The 17,315-nt window shown below is 27.9% G+C and overlaps 1 protein-coding gene across 1 annotated transcript in view; it reads right to left on the bottom strand.

Annotated features, from left to right (window-relative positions):
- LOC129964187 (uncharacterized) overlaps nt 1-4,293 on the bottom strand; it is a 69,490-nt gene extending 65,197 nt beyond the window's left edge. Inside the window, exon 1 of the mRNA XM_056078909.1 lies at nt 4,180-4,293. The gene's annotated coding sequence lies outside the window, so the exon portion shown is untranslated. The remainder of the gene's footprint in view (nt 1-4,179) is intronic.
- Nucleotides 4,294-17,315: the final 13,022 nt, after the last annotated feature.

Below are 17,315 nucleotides of genomic sequence, written 5' to 3' on the forward strand. Positions count from 1 at the left end.
ACGTGGTAGCGGATACTTTATCAAGAATTGAGGAAATTGCCTTAATAGATTATGAACTAATTGCCAAGGAACAAGTACAAGATGATGAATTTCGAACCTGTCAAAAATCTACAAGTTTGTCATTTAAAAAATATCCCCTTCCATCTGGAAAATATTTATGATGTGATACTTCAACACAGCATATTAGACCTTATATACCAAAACATTTTCGCATGAAGATATTTCATCAATTTCACGGATTGTCCCATCCGGGAATTAAATCAACAGTAAAATTAATTTCTTCAAAATTTATATGGCCAAATATTAAGAAAGATGTCCAGCAGTAGGCGAAGTCGTGTATTCCATGCCAAAAGTCTAAAATAACCCGCCATACAAAATCAGTATTGGGTGAATTTCAAAAACCATCAGGAAGATTTCGAGAAATACATATCGATATTGTAGGTCCACTACCACCTTCAAATGGTAACATCTACTGTCTAACATGTATAGATAGATACACAAATTGGATGGAAGCTATTCCGCTGGAAAACATCTCTGCGGAAACAATATCAAAAGCTTTTTATAACAACTGGATAGCAAGATTTGGAGTACCCTGGAAGCTTATTACTGATCGTGGAACCCAATTTTCATCCGAGATATTTCAAAATCTGTCAAGAATCTGCGGCATTAAGCTTTCACATACTACAGCCTATCACCCGCAGTGTAACGGAAAGGTAGAAAGACTACATAGATCGATAAAGGCTGCTTTAAAAGCCCACAATAATGTATCTTGGAGTGAAACGTTACCAACAGTACTTTTGGGTTCACGAACTGCGATCCACGACGATACTAATTATACAACAGCAGAAATTGTGTATGGAGAGAATATCAAACTTCCTGGAGAATTCTTTGATGCAAATATACCACATATGTCACCAGGAACATTTGTAAATGATTTACAAAATGTTATGGAATTGATGAGACCAAAAGAAACTCAACGAAAAAGTCATCCAAAAATATTTGTGCACAAAGATTTAAAATCAACTTCTCACGTTTTCCTTCGCATTGATAGAGTACGAAAGCCACTCGAACCCCCTTATGAAGGTCCATATTTTGTTATCAGCCGTACACCAAAATATTTTACTCTGAGGATAAAGAATAAAGAAGTGAATGTAACTATTGACAGATTAAAGCCAGCGTATCTACTACCACAAGAAAATCCTGAAGAGCAGCTTGCAACTCCAACTTGTGTGAAGATTACACCTGCGTCCCAACCAGCTAAGATTCAAACCAAGGAAACTGTATCTCAACCTGATCTTAAACCAGCCTTAAGACAATCTCGAACTGGAAGAATCATTAAGACGCCATTGAGATTCAAAATTTAAATGTTGACTTTTTTTCCTCCTTTATGCTACTACTAAAGTATTTACTTCCTACTTTCTAACGTAACGTTCGTTACTGGTAAGGGAGTATATGTTGCGGCATAAATCGTAAATATTTTATTTAAAAGTAGCTAACGATTATTTTAATAATTATAAATTTTATTTTGTAAATAGTTGTAAAATTCAGATTGGCAACAGTGATACTTTTGGAACTTGATGTTTAAAAACGATGCTAGAATGTTGAATGAAAATAAGCTGATGTAAATTTGATAATATTATCTATATGTAATATTTAGTTTTATAGTACGTTGTCTGCATTTTATTTTTGTTGATGCACGAACACAACAAGCTTTTTTACAAGCGAGTATCAAAATAATTTCATAGGCATGCAATGCAGGAAGAAACAATTACATGAATGTTATCATACAGGAACCCAAAATGATTGCGACTAAATTTTTCCGTAAAAGCTCCATCCACTATTTAGTTGTAATTTCTTTACTGGTGAAGTGGGTAATGCTCTCAAATAAGCATTATTTATTATTTTAAACTGCATCCGCTCCAGAAAAAGAGGCAGGTGAAAATTATAGACATTTGAACATTTTCGGGTCTTGTTTTTGTTGCAGATGAGTGATTTTACATCTGCGGTTTTTGTTACAGCTCTCCATGAATATTAGTGCATTATTAAGAATTCAAAAAAAATTGTTTGTCAGATATATTGATATTGCTAATAAACAATGTTATTTAATTTCGTTTATTGTAATAACTCAATTGATTCATTTTGTGCCGTACGAGATTTATTTTTTAATTAAAGTAATCAAAAACATGAAAGCTGAGTTACTCGACGCATAAATTTATGTAACAAATAAAAAAGATTTGATTAATTATTTTGAATGAGTAATAGTTATAAAACAAAACGTTTTAAAATCTAAAATCTAAATAGTTTTATAAGCTGATGTTGATTGAAAAAGATTTTGTTAAATTAAACATATATACTGATTAGGTTCGATTATTTTTAAAAATAATTCATTCTTTATTTAAAAATACTGGGTCCTACCTTATATTATTCATATTAAAATTTATTAATGATTTTAATTTTACTATTTGTTGAAGAATGGCTAAAAAAATATCAGGGCAAATAATATTAGTTACTATTTTTAAAAACTCGAAATTTTTTTAATGTAACATATATTCAGTATAATTCAATATGTGCATAGTATTATTAAGACAGTTTAGAAGAATTGAATTGCTTTCTTTATTTGCAATTTTTCCAGTAAAAAAAAAGTCTAATATTTAAATATATCTATACATAAAATTGAAGCAATATATTTAACAGCATAATTATTTTCGACATGCTGTTTAAATTATATTTATGTAATATTTTTAATAGAGAAATTAATGTGTAGACATCCTGATTATTTTGCAGGAATAAAATGTTTTTAGTATTCATTCATTCAGAAGAAATTTAGTTTTGAGTATTTTACATCTTTTACTAATTGATTTCAATAGACATCTAAATCCTATGTGACATTAAAAAAGCATTGGAAAATCTTTTGTATCTAATGAAAAAAAAAAAAAATGTGGGAGGGAGGGGGGGGGGGAGAAAGGACTTTGTTTTCATAAATGGACTTTATATGCGAATTTTAGATACAAATCCATTTATAAAGCATTAAATATTGGACTAGTTAATAAATTAAATCCTTATGGATGTCTTAAGTGGGAACTAATTTGGTCTCACATAGAAATTACTCGAAAAATTTTGCACAATATTTAAGAATGCTAGCTACTGACAACATAGAACTCAGTTTTTAAAGTTGCCCCATTTGCATCAATACTTTATATTGATATTTTCATTTCATTTTATTATAACTATTTCTCAAAATAAAACATATTAAGAATAGCATATCGATATAGATTTCCAAATAAACTACATTTTTCTTTAAAAATGTATTCAAAATAGATGTTTTAAATCCTGAAAATATCTTCTGCTTTTTTTTAAGTATGTGTAGATTATGCTAATAGTTATTCTAAAAAATTCCCCTCTGAAACTAAGTCATAGAATTTTATATCAAAATGTATTGAAAAAACAAAATGTGATATTATAATTTTAATATAATACTAACCTAATCATTTTTAGGTAATTGAATTAATTATTACAAAAAATATAGCTATCGCACAAATCTTTACAAAAATATTGATAAGCAGGATTTTACATTAAAAGAATTAAAAACAAAGTCAGTAGAAATACAATAGGAGGTTGATCTATACAAAAACAACGTTTGCAATACAAAATTTTCAAAAACCAAGTTCATAATGTGAAATCTTTCACAATAAAATACTAAAAAAGAGGGCAAATTAAATACAATTCTGATTTTTACTGAAGAAATTATACGTTACAAAATTGTCAAATGTTGAATTAATTCAGTGTTATTATATAATATGCAATATTTTACCATGAAATGCTATTTAGGAGACCTAAGAAAGCATAGATATCGGACTAACATTTACAGAAATAACTTTACAAAACTCAATTCATTTTTTCTAATAGAACATAAAACATTTTTAGTAATTATATTAAGAGAATGACATTAACGGAAAGATAGTTTTTAAGGGAAGAAAATCATTGAATAGCACGCAAGCTTGCAGATCTTAAAGCATCTCTGAAATATTCTTTTATAAAAAATACATTAATAAATACACCAAATCATCTAGTTTTCGGATCTCCAAACCTCCTACACATCTGAAAAGTTTAAAAGACCTTTTTCTCAAGGGATACTGGGGATGATTAGCGAGAGAATTGTGCAAACAAGTGGGAACTCACCTTCCTCCAAAGACAAGAGTGTATCCGAGCGAGTGACACTTGAAGCACGGCTCTCGAAAGCAGCACTGATGAACAGAGCGGAGAAGACGCGGGATTGTTCCTCAAAGAGGCGTGCGAGGGAGGTGCCGGCACACGGGTGGGGGAGGGGGCATTCACATATTGCAAGCAGCGCCACATCTTTTTTTTTACTTTCTCGTATGTATAGTATAGAAAAAGTATAGTAATGGTCAGAAAAATTCGAACACGAGATTTTGACAAATCTCCGCGTTTTGAACCTCCCTGTTCAAAAAACACATTTTTGAAAAATGTTCGTCTGTCTGCTTGTGACAAAGATAACTCAGAAACGCTTTGAGCTAGAAAGATGAAATTTGGTATATGGTCTTTACACTAAATGTGCGGATTTCTGTCACATTTTGAGTAAATTCTATTCAGTATTCTATTAGAGTGTTCGAATATAGTTTAACACGATAATTACAAAATGAAGAAAGCTATATTGATAACATTTGGCAAACAGATTTAACATTTCTAATGTAGATACTTGTCAAATTTTGAGCTAAATACAACTATGAATTAACTTAAGCATATCAAATTTCATAAATCATTTTTTTTATTACAAGTGCTATTTAGTGTAATTTTTTTTTTCAATCGATTTTGAAAACCGCTTTCAAAACACAAATTCGTTTATTGGATACTGTTAACCGCATGCCAGGGATTCCACGACTTATTAAATAAAAATCTTAAATTTCGCTCCAAAGATTTGATATTTCCTAACTATTGAATCCAAATGGCATTCTAGGGGTTTCCTGGAATAAACTATTATTAGAGAATATGGGAGAAAGCTTTGGAGAGTCCCCCCCCCACTGATTTCTTTTTAATATGTACTGAAAATCATTAAATGTTTATCTATATTTGTGGGTATATACATAAGAACTGTACATGTAGTGGCGGATTTCCAGCTAGGTAAACTAGGCCCACAAATAGATCGATTAAAATGATTTTGCTTTTTTTTGTTGGTAAATAAATCCCACTGTAAAAAAAATACAAAATTTATGAGTGATAAAATTAAAAGGATGGTATTAACAATTCACCAAGTGTGAGTGTTAATATTTTCTTGCATGCTTCCTGTATGTTTCATTATATTTATTTAGTTATTGGAAATTTTATAAAATAGAACATCTACTTCTATAATTTTACTCGTAGATGTGGATGCTGGGCAATCTGGAATCAGAATAAATACTCAAAAATATTCACAAAGTTAATAAAATAAAAAAATATATATATTAAAGTAAATCCTTATAAGACTTGTTAAAAATATGCTGGAACGTGAATCTGAAATGACAATTTTATTAAAAGTGATGCCTCATAATGTGCATTATACAGGGCTATAAAATACCTGTGTACTTAACTTTTAAATAGTTTTCCACTTTTGGTGACCAGTTAGTTTTCTTGGAATATTAGATTTTCTGACTGTTAAAGTAATAAAAAATGCATTTAATTAAAATTTAATCTTGTTACTTGATAAGACTGAAAAATAGGAATTTGATGTATCATTCTACTACAAAGGACTGCGAGTTCAAATTGAAAGTCCATGTACTACAAAATGAAAACGCAAGTGAAAATTGCACTTCGGAGTGAATCTTCAAAGGAAATTTTGCTTACTTTAATTTTAATATTAGCAAAAGAACGCGAATGAATGATTTGGGGGTATAATGTAACCGATTTGAATTTTAACAACAAAAACATTATGACAGATTGAAAATCAATTTAATTTTTTTAAATGTTAAAATTAGGGAAAATTATATTTAAATAAAATTAGTATCATTAAAAATGCAATTTTTTTAAAGTTTTAAAATAACGTAGAAAATATTTTTATGAAATAATATTTTAAGATGATGGGAGGAAGCAAATATTTCTTAATTTTTAATAAAATTCAACGATATTGAACAAGAAAAAAATTGCAGATTTGTATAAAATTAATACAAAAAAAATCATTCATTTCTATTGATATACAAAAAAAAATCATTCATTTCTATTGATATACAACAAAAAAATTATTTCTATTGATATACAAAAAAAATCATTCATTTATGTTAATATACAAAAAAAAAAATCATTGGTTTTTATTGATATACCCGGCGTTGCTCAGAATTAAATTCTAATCTTTTTTTGTGCGATGTTTTTAACTTAAAACTGCTTTTGTATAAAATATTATATTCAAATCCATTTTATCATTTAAAATGCTTGTCATTTGCTTTTATTTAAAATTAAAATATTAATTGAACAAAATGATTTTTAAAAATCCTTGATTTTCTCCATAGATTGTTAATATTTATTTTAATATTAACAATTTATGTAGTACTAGTAGTATTTATGTAGTAATATTTAAAATTTATATTTATTTAGTACTGCAATTTTATTCACAAATATTACTGTTTGAATGACTGATTTAAGCTTGGTTTTAAACACATAGTGGAATCCCTTCTAGATTTATTATAATAAAAGACTTATAGAGAAGTTCAAGGTGTAAAAGAGATTTAGAAAATTTTCTTATATGATTGATTGAATATTTAGTTTTTGTTCTTTCAAAAATCAATAGAATTCTTTATCATGTCTTATGTAATATGTAAAATTTGTTTGAATTCGATCCTATTGTTTGGAAGAAGATGTGGAACATATATATACATAGCTACAATGACTTTCATTTATAATAAGATACACAAAGATAGATATAGTATACTGCCAATAGATTTCAAGATAAATCCATACATCATTTTTCGTAAATTGAGAAATACAATAGAGCCTTCTACCTCTGGAATGACAGTGATTAAAAAAAAATTGAGCTGGTTGTGTGAAATATCGTAGTTTGATGTTTCGAAGTCATTTCCTGTCCGTCTTCACCTAGTATAATTCTTTTGCAGTTGCGTTCTATGAGTAATGATTTTTCCATTATACAGGTTACGTAATGAAAGCCAACTAAGCACATTATCATGTTAATAAAAGGGAAATTTAAATTTCTGTTTTGGAATTAGACCTCAAAAAATGTATGTAATAATATTTTTAAATCTAAATATTATTGATTTTCTAATTTTTATCTTAAATGAGCCCCTGTTAATTTCATTTTAAAATTTTCTCTTATTTCCTGATCCAATTCCACCTTCTATTTAATTATTTCTAAAACGTTCTGTAGAAAACTGATGACTTTTGCATTTTCTCGCGCTTTCAGCGAGGGGATAAAAATCCTTATCATTCGCACATACCTATAAAAAATACCTAAGATTCCTTTTATTAAGTCTACACATGTCAAAGAAATCCCTATCAGATTCTCTTAGTAAAATCACTGAAGGGAAAAATTTCTTTCACTTTGATCTTGTATCGCAATGTAAACAGAGGTCTCTTTATCATAGCCTCTTTCCTTTACAAATTATGACTCAGTGTAAAATAATATGAAGTTAAAGCTTTTCTCTTTTCGGCCACGCACCAGCAGAATTATGTTTACATATATAATATTAAATCTTAACATTGGCATTGACACGAAAACGATTTGATAGAACAATAAAATTGATTTGAGTTTCACTACAATGATATTAAAAAAATACGTTGCTCTTAATTGAGTTTAAAATTGAGTTAATATTGCAGATTTTATTACAATTTTAAAATAATTACACATAAACAAAATCAGAATCACTGAAATATTCGTTTCTTTAAGATGTATAAAATAGCTTATTCTCTTCAATAATTAAGGGGTACTTTAAAGTTTTAATTAATTTTTATTAATTAACATTTCAAAACAATTATTTTAAACTTTTTATTGAGTATTTATTATTCAAGAGATAATGACATGCAACAGGTGGCTGTAAAGTCAACGAACTTAAAACACTTAATATGAATTGCAAACGATAGACAGCTTAAGAGTTGAATTATATTTTCAAAAAAGCATATCCATGCTTTTAACATGTTTTAAAAAGAGTTCAAGTTCGGCATAAGAAACATAAGCTATAATAGTTCATCTTCAGTAAACAGCAATTTAAAAATACTAAATTTTTACTTCACCGAAATATCTCTGCAAAAAAATTTTTTTCGATTATTTGTTCTTAACATAATTTAATTTTGCTCAACCCGCTGGAGAAAAAAAAATTCCTCTGATACTTTAAAATTCTAAATGAAAGACATAATGAAAAGATCTTTATAAATAAAGAAAACGTAAAAATATTTAAATAGTTGCTTTTCTTTCAAAACTCAAAGTTTTTGAAAATCTATGGGAGTAATAGTCTACTCTGAAGGCACTTATCATTTGAGGATTTACAGTACATTAATCAGTTGCAATTCACGATAACTGGAAATATTTATAATTATCTGTAGAGTAAATTGTTAATGAAACTTACATTTTGGAAAATTTTATGAAACATCATATTGTTAAAATAGTTATGAAACCATTGTAATTGTCATTATAACTATAAATTTTCTTATTAGTTATAGATCAAAAATTAATATTTTCATCCATTTTCAAGCTATGCAGTTTGGTTTTATTATATTAAATGTTTACCAGGATTGCTCTAAAGCTCATCATAACGGGATTATTAAAATATAAAAAGAAGCATCATGTGTTAACATGATGATAAAAAGATTTATCTTGAATATAAATTTCCAATAAATTCATTTATAACGACTTATAACGATGCACTTATACAGGTTAACTGTAAAATTTCAAATTATGTCTCTGCTCTCAAAACTAACAAAGTACTTTATGATTTCTTTACATATTTCGAAAAATTTTGAAATGTACAAATCTTTCTTAGAGGAACAATTTTGAAATGTGCGAATCCCGCTTAGAGGAACAATTTTGAAATGTGCGAATCCTGCTTAGAGGAATAATTTTGAAATGTGCGAATCCCGCTTAGAGGAATAATTTTGAAATGTGCGAATCCCGCTTAGAGGAACAATTTTGAAATGTGCGAATCCTGCTTAGAGGAACAATTCTGAAATGTGCGAATCCCGCTTAGAGGAACAATTTTGAAATGTGCGAATCCCGCTTAGAGGAATAATTTTGAAATGTACGAATCCTGCTTAGAGGAACAATTTTGAAATGTGCGAATCCTGCTTAGAGGAACAATTTTGAAATGTGCGAATCCTGCTTAGAGGAACAATTCTGAAATGTGCGAATCCTGCTTAGAGGAACAATTCTGAAATGTGCGAATCCTGCTTAGAGGAACAATTCTGAAATGTGCGAATCCTGCTTAGAGGAACAATTTTGAAATGTGCGAATCCTGCTTAGAGGAACAATTTTGAAATGTACGAATCCTGCTTTGAGGAACAATTTTGAAACGTGCTAATCCTGGTTAGAGGAGTAATTTTGAAATGTGGCAATCCTACTGAAAGGAAATATCATAAAGACAAATATATATATATGTATATATATATATATTCAAATGCTAGGCCTGCATTTCAGGTAATTCAGAAATGCTTAAACGCACAATAAATGTTAAAAATGCTGTTTTTTACTTCCTCCTATACGAGGTATATAAAAAGGATTATAATAGTGAAAAGAAATCAGAACCAGAATTCGGGGGGGGGGGGAAGCACACACACACACTTTTGGAATTATGTCGGTTCGTTGGTTTGTGAATATGATAATTCTGAAACGTTTTGAGCTAGAAGAATGGAATTTGGTACTTGGTCTTTATACAAAATTTGTAGATTTGTATAAAATTTTGTACGAAATTCACTCTGGGTAAATCTGTCTGAGTACAAATAAACATGATTACAATGAACGAAGAAGGATAAAATAGAATATACAGATTATTTTGCATGTCTGTATTTTCTCATATATGTAAGCATGATAATGCATAAACTGAATGACTTAAATGAATGCATTTCGATATATTATCTTGTGGCTATAACTGTAGTTCTGTGTTAAATTTTTGTCTCGATCGATCGGAAGAAAAGGCGCCCAAAATACATATTCGTATTTGAATCTATCTTCCATTAACATTTATTTTTCATATCTTTTTTTTTTTTTTTGTCTCATTCATTTTTACTTCATTTAAAATATCAGATTTTTTGTTGACTGGCAACCAAACTTTTTTTAAAAACTTTCCCGCATATGAATTGCACAAAGAGAAAAGGTTGAAAAACCCAAGAGTTTTGAGATCGAGATTTGAACGCATTTTTGCTTCTGAAATACCCGAGTCTAGAAACATCGCTTGTGGAATTAAACCTATCTATGTGTCTGTCCGTGAATGTGACACCTCAGTGACGCAGTGAGCTAAAAAATGAAATTTGGAGATGTAGTATTGCACTAAGTGGTTGATATAGATTAATTTTAGATCCAATCTGTTGACGAAAGAGATCCAAACTGCATGCTGGATTCTATTCACTAAGTTACGAAACGAAACACACAACGAATCCTATTATATACGAGTATGATAAAGTTGAATAGAGACTATTTTCACAGATTATTGTACAGTTGTATGAACTGAAGCTTTAATTAAAAACCCATTTGATAACGACTAATCAGGATTTAGGATACTTTAACATCAAATAATAAATTGATTTCTCTGTTTTCTTTTCTTATATAAAAACTTGAATGTAACCTTTTTGCATTTGTAAAAGTAATTCGATGCATAATAACGAGGTTTTGTTTATTGCTTCAAAAATAAATATATACATTATTCTTTTGTTGAATTTTCCCAATAAGTTAATATACATCTTCTTAACTGTATTTTAGCAATTAAAATTTTAAAAAGTAAATAAATAAAAATTCAAACTTATGCACCATCTTGGACGGTGGCTGATAGGGGACACCTGAGTGCAAGGGGTTAAAAGCAATGCTGTATTAACATTAGTGCATAAAATACTTTTATAACTATAATAGAGTTGCGACAATTGAAAGTTTAAGTACCCGAAACCTATATCTCACTTTCCATAAATTCGGAAATGATGTTCAATGAATTTCCCACTCTCTATCACATGCCTCAAGCGCTATCTATTTCAGCGAAAGTTGTCTTTTCCCAACATAAAGAAAGCCATTTGAGTGTTACCAATTATTGTAAGGGTAACACTCTCTCGGGGTTTTTGATTTCTTTATTTCATTTTAAGTGAAATTTTCTGATGTGAGAGATACGGTCTTTTGATGGAATGTGGAAAACAATGAAAATATAATATCGTAGATGTATTTTAGGTATTATCAATCTCATTTATAGCTTTTCTAAAGCATTTCTACTAGATGGAGTAAATGGAAATTCTCGATGTACTTTTTATCACTATAATATAATAAAAGCTTAATGAGGGAAAAAGTTTTATATTTAAAAGACGCTGTGGAGCACACAATCTGAATGCATGAATTTTTTTGGTGAATCATTTTCTATTTATATTTAGTTTGAAAAAATCCTTTAGAATTTTTAAGAGCTAAAGAGAAGATGTTCGCATTAATATTATTTATAATTAAATTATTTCAATTCGTAATTTTCGTTTAGTTTCGAAATTAATACCACTCTCTTAATTTATTAGAATGCAATTTTATTTTATATCTAACCTCTAATTAATAGGTGAAAAATGTATTAAGATAGCAATTCCTATGTTGAGGTAGAGCTGTTGTAACCTGGTGACAAAATCTCAACTTCGGGAACAGAAAACTACAGGTTCAAAACTCGATTCCTCTAAGGAACACTGAAATTTAAAGTTAAGAGGGCCATATTAAATGTCATCCTAATCATCTGACTACGGTTCAAAAATAACGAGATCCCTCTCAGTATAGTCCTAGTATTACTTAAAAATATATTATTGTAATTAAGTTAACTAAAACAAAAAAAAACTTATATTGACGTTTAAATGAAAGGTTATCGGAAGTTAAATTCTGAAATTCCTTGCCAAATACCTGTTGATTAATCTTCGCCTTCCCACATTAAGGCCCTTGTTTGCACATAGGCAATCAATTACCACAATAGCAGACCATGTGAACTCATCAAAATCTTGTTCCAAAAAAATGTAATATCAAGGTCGCGTTTATATATATATAAAAAAAGCATGAAACAACTAAAAAAAGCAATAATATATCGTACAATCCACATTCCCAATAGTCTTTGCTTCGAAGATGTGTACTTGGATGCTTGATTCTAAGCCCGTAAGGGAAAAAAATTATTACTGTAAAAATTTCGTTCTACTAATGTCGAAAAGGTTTACATTTGTAATTATTTAAGTTTTTGAAAAGTCCAGTTTGATGAATTTGTTGGTTTGCTAGATAATGAATTTTACTTCAAATGCATAATATATGTATTAACAATAAAAAAAATACAATCCGTAATCCTTTATTAAAAATCTAGTTTCAGTTTTAAGAAATATATGAAACTTTATTGTGTTTGGGTATTTGAATTACCAAAAGGAAAATTCTAAAACAGATTTTAAATATATATTATCATTAAAATTAAACTTAAGTATTGGACAATTTTTTTAATGAATAACTGTAAAAAAATTGTTAATGAAAAAACGAAAGAAAAAATGACTTCTATTATTTATTCTTTATAATCGAAGACGTGACAAAAAGTTAAAAAAAAGGCATTGTAAACGAAGTTAAAAAAAATTAACTTTCCATCTCGCCTCAAATTACTCTAAAAATATGAATTATAAATTATAATTATTTCTTTTTTCTCGCCCTCAAAATTTGTACACCAAAACTCTCAAAATACATTCATATATTTAAAAAGATCCATGCCATAAAAACAAATAATAAAGATAAATAAAAAATGGATTGGGTATATGAGAAGTAATTTTATGAGATTCCACAGGATTTGTCACTATGAATTTTGAGAAGTTGAAAAATAATGCAAAACTTTTGGCGAAAATTTTGATATAAATTACGCATGGCTTAAACAACAAAAATAAAACGTTTTTAGTTACCAAATTAATGGATTGCAAAGTTTAATTGAAATTGTGCTTAATACGTTCAAGTGATTCGAACCATGTTAATTTTTTTGGAAAAGATTAAAAAAATTTATTATTCAAGCCTTATTATTATTTGAAATTTTTCTTTGTTAAGTGTTTCATTCTAACTTATCATTGTAATTTTTTTCCGCAATATTTTCCTTTTTAAAGAATTACCTCCAAACGATACCTCATTAAAAACAATATATCGTCTTTGTCCTATTAAAATGTCATATGCCAAATTTGGTAAAACATTTTGATTTTATTTTATTGGTGTAAAGCACTTTTAAAAACTGTATTTGTTCCTAAGTTGCAATATGGGGTTACAACTTACTATATATCTCTAGTTGTTGCACTTGTTACTTTAAAATTTAGTATATTTTGTTACTTGTGGATTTTGTGGTGCACACGATTTTGCTAAAAGTGACATTATTTTTAAAAAATCCGAGTTTTTAAAAATTTATTTAAAGAATGAAGTTGTGGTGGTATGCGATGCGCGAGGATAGAACTGGGACCTTGTGGTTCGCAATCCAGTAACATGACCATGATACAAAAGCAATTGCGCGTGTAGCGTAGTTGTTAACTGGCTTATATACTATTCATTACAAAGTATTTAATTTTCAGCTTTTCCTATAACATCATCGTAAACTTGTTATTTAGAAATTTATAGTTTAATAGTCTTTCTATAGGAATAAAAAATAATTGAATAAAGTTACTATAAATCTATTATTTGTTCTAGAAACTCTCTAATGTATCAGATACTAATTTCAGTTCCCATATCCAACATAACCTCGTCAATTTTATGGAGTAATTGCCTTTAAAAACATTAGAGTTCTGCATGAGATTAAACAAAGTTCTCTTGAGATTCTCTGCTATTACTCGAAAAATATACGATTAGTTTAATTCATGTGATGATTGTGTTCCCTCACAAATATGCTGTCATTTGATTAACTATGCTTTATGAATTTTAGGTTTTCATTAATTGTAATTATTTAAAATCCTTTTACCACTACAGATGGCAGCAGGAGCGGTTAAACATTCGCATATTTAGAAGAAGCGGTAAAATGGTATTGAAAATACGAAATATAATATATTATCCTCGGCTTTAGATATTATAAAAAGGAAATATTTTAACACGTGAAACAGTTTCCTTTATAATACACAATAAATGAAATACAATTAAATGTTATTTACAGAAAGCTCCTATGAATCCATTGCTGTTGCCTTTTGCTCAATCTTTTGTATCTCTAAGAATTTTATCTTTAACTATTTACAACCTCTTTAACTTATATCAGTTTATAAATATAAAAATCTATTCTATATATATATGCGCTAAAGAATTTGAGATTATACTTAGAAATTTTTATTTAAAAAGGAAGCGATTTTCTATCTAATTTGAAATGCTTTTACTGATGTAACTCAGTAGATGGAGCCTGTATGAAAATTATGATTGTCGAAAGACTGGTTACGAAAAGATTGTGTAAAATTTTTAAGAAAAACTATAGCAATTTCTAAAGTGACCCAATTTTCTCTCTAAATATTGGTGGTTGGAGTTCTTAGACTGAAATAAATTGTTAGAAAATTGGTTTCTTTATTTAAGGACTTTAATATCACCCACCGAATTAAATAAGTTCAACAGAATTACAATATAATGATAAATGAAGTAGGATAGCTATATTCTTTGTATGAGGAAGAGATCTGAATTCAGAATACTCGACAATCATCTATATAAATTTTACAAAAGATTTTTTTTTTTTTTTGAAATTAGTAATAAAAATGTGATATATTTCACATCTGGATGGTGAAAATATGAGACCATACATCTGTTTCAAGTAAAAAAAAAAAAAAATCATTGTGAAGAGTCATTTTTTCACGTGTAGCACTGAAAACTTAGATATTGTAGCTTGTTAAACAGTAATATAAAATTAACAAAAATTTAACTTGAAGTAATAAATAATACATAGTGACTATATTCTAAGCATATTAAAAGTAAGCAAAGAGAAATCTTCTGGAATTAATTTTTAAAAATTAAATTAACCATTTAGATACATTGGTTAATAAGGACTGTTTTTTACCTAAAAAAGCTGATGCATTTGGGGCACTTTATCCCAAATTGGGGCATGTTTAGTTCGTTTCCTATTAGAGGAATATGAAACTCAAGATTGTACCTAATAAATTCTGGACGTGTAATCACTTAACTTGTAAATCTAATTCCGCAATTACAGCAAAGTTTGGGAATTTATAAATGATTTCGACATATTTGCTCTTTCTATATAGTACTAACTACTTAAAGTCAAAATTTCTTGTCCATCCGTTTCGGTTTTTAATTCCTTTATATAAAAATAAACTATTTTAATATTCTAAATGTTTAATATTTAATCTGTATCAACTGCAAAATACCTTATTATAACTTTAAATAATTAACATTTCTTTATTGATAGTTAATATTTTTTTTAATGTAATAATATATTTTCAAAAATTAATAGCTTGCACTGCATCAAATAGCAAAGTATGACCAAGTAAGTTGAGTCAATATAGAATCAATATTAGTATTTTAAGAAGTTTAAAAATTTAAAAGTTTGTACATATACTTAGGAGTCTTTTCTTCTAATCTAGATTGGTAATTTTAAATGTTTATATTTATCTTGATTTATTCATGCTTCCAAAGAATGGGATTAAGCTGTCGAATTTTCATTCAATGTCTGATGTGTTAAGGTTGAAATTTCATACATTTATGTATTTTTGATGGTAATAAATTGTTTAAATAATTTTAAAACTTAATCACCAGTTAGCTATTTATTTAAATTTTGATTTCATTTAGTGGCGCCACCCAGTAGTTTGATAAAGAAGTAATACACATCAAGATTAAATAGCGTAGAAAATAGCCAAAATAAAAGTAAAAAAATATCACTTTATTTCTAAAAAGCCAATTTTTTTTTAAATAAATATATATATATATATATAATATAAAATATAAACACTCATTGGGAAATAATTTTAACGACTGAAAACCTGAAATAAAGTTTAAAGCTTACTAATCTGATTATTTAGTTTTGTCTCATATCTAATCATGATCTTCTTCTATATTATTGCATAGATTAAACCAACGCCTTATAGAATGCTTTTTGTTTTGTGAAGAATTTCCCGTCATTTTTATGCTGAATTATGACACCTATGAATGAATTAGTATTAATTTCTAAGTTTAAGATAAGTCAGAAGCGCATATGATGCGAGGGTGACACGTTAAAGAGTTACTAAAATATCAAAAAAATTTTATACTTGAAAAGTTTTTTCACACTCATTTGGTTTGCTATGGTGATCTAATGGCAGATTTAAGGATTCAAAATTGGAATATCACGAAATCGTTTTAGATTCCACCGAGGATAAAACATATGTAAGAACCTAGTACTTGCATACCTTCATGTGGTCACCATTTGTCCTTTATCCTTAAACCATCCAAATTTGAGAAACTGTGATCTAAATTCTTTTGTCGGGAGTTTTTTTACTACAGTTCTAAAATTTTTTTTTAAATTATTACTAACCTTTTTCTAAATTTTCCTAAATCCTGTAAATTCTTTAATACATGCCCCTTAATTAAGTTTCATAAATTAAACTATTTATGCTCATTAATTATTTAAGCTCATTAATTAAATTTTTCATGTTTTCTTAAGGTCTCTTTTTAACACTCAGGATAATGAAAAGTGTATTGACATAAACGATCAAATGGATATTTAAATCTAACAACATACATTTAATATGAAAGAAATCAACTAATACAGAAAATATCACTTGCAATGTTTATGGAATTTTTGATGCATTTCGTTTTCGGATACTTTATATTTCTTCTTTGATTTTTCATCCAATATTTTTGTTTATATTCCTTTTTTTAGAATTAAAAATATTATTTTAAATTTAAAAAATTGATTTTTTTAAAATTAATTTTCGAGGTTTCATTATTTGGACATTTAATTATACAAAAAGAATTACTTATATGTTTATTATTATTTTAAAAAAACTTAATTAGCAAAAGGAAAATCATTACAATAATTTATTGACAAAAACTTAAATAACAAAAAGAAATTTTATCAGTTTTCAAGAGAAATTATTCCTAATGCTTAGTTAAATAATTTAATTACATTATTCTGAGTTTATATGCGTTCATTGGCGATATTTTTAACTGCATGTAGCGATAGCAAAAGTTTCAGCATTTCGATTTTCTG

Source organism: Argiope bruennichi, chromosome 3, assembly GCF_947563725.1.
Source record: "Argiope bruennichi chromosome 3, qqArgBrue1.1, whole genome shotgun sequence".
NCBI classification, from domain to species: Eukaryota; Metazoa; Arthropoda; class Arachnida; order Araneae; family Araneidae; genus Argiope; species Argiope bruennichi.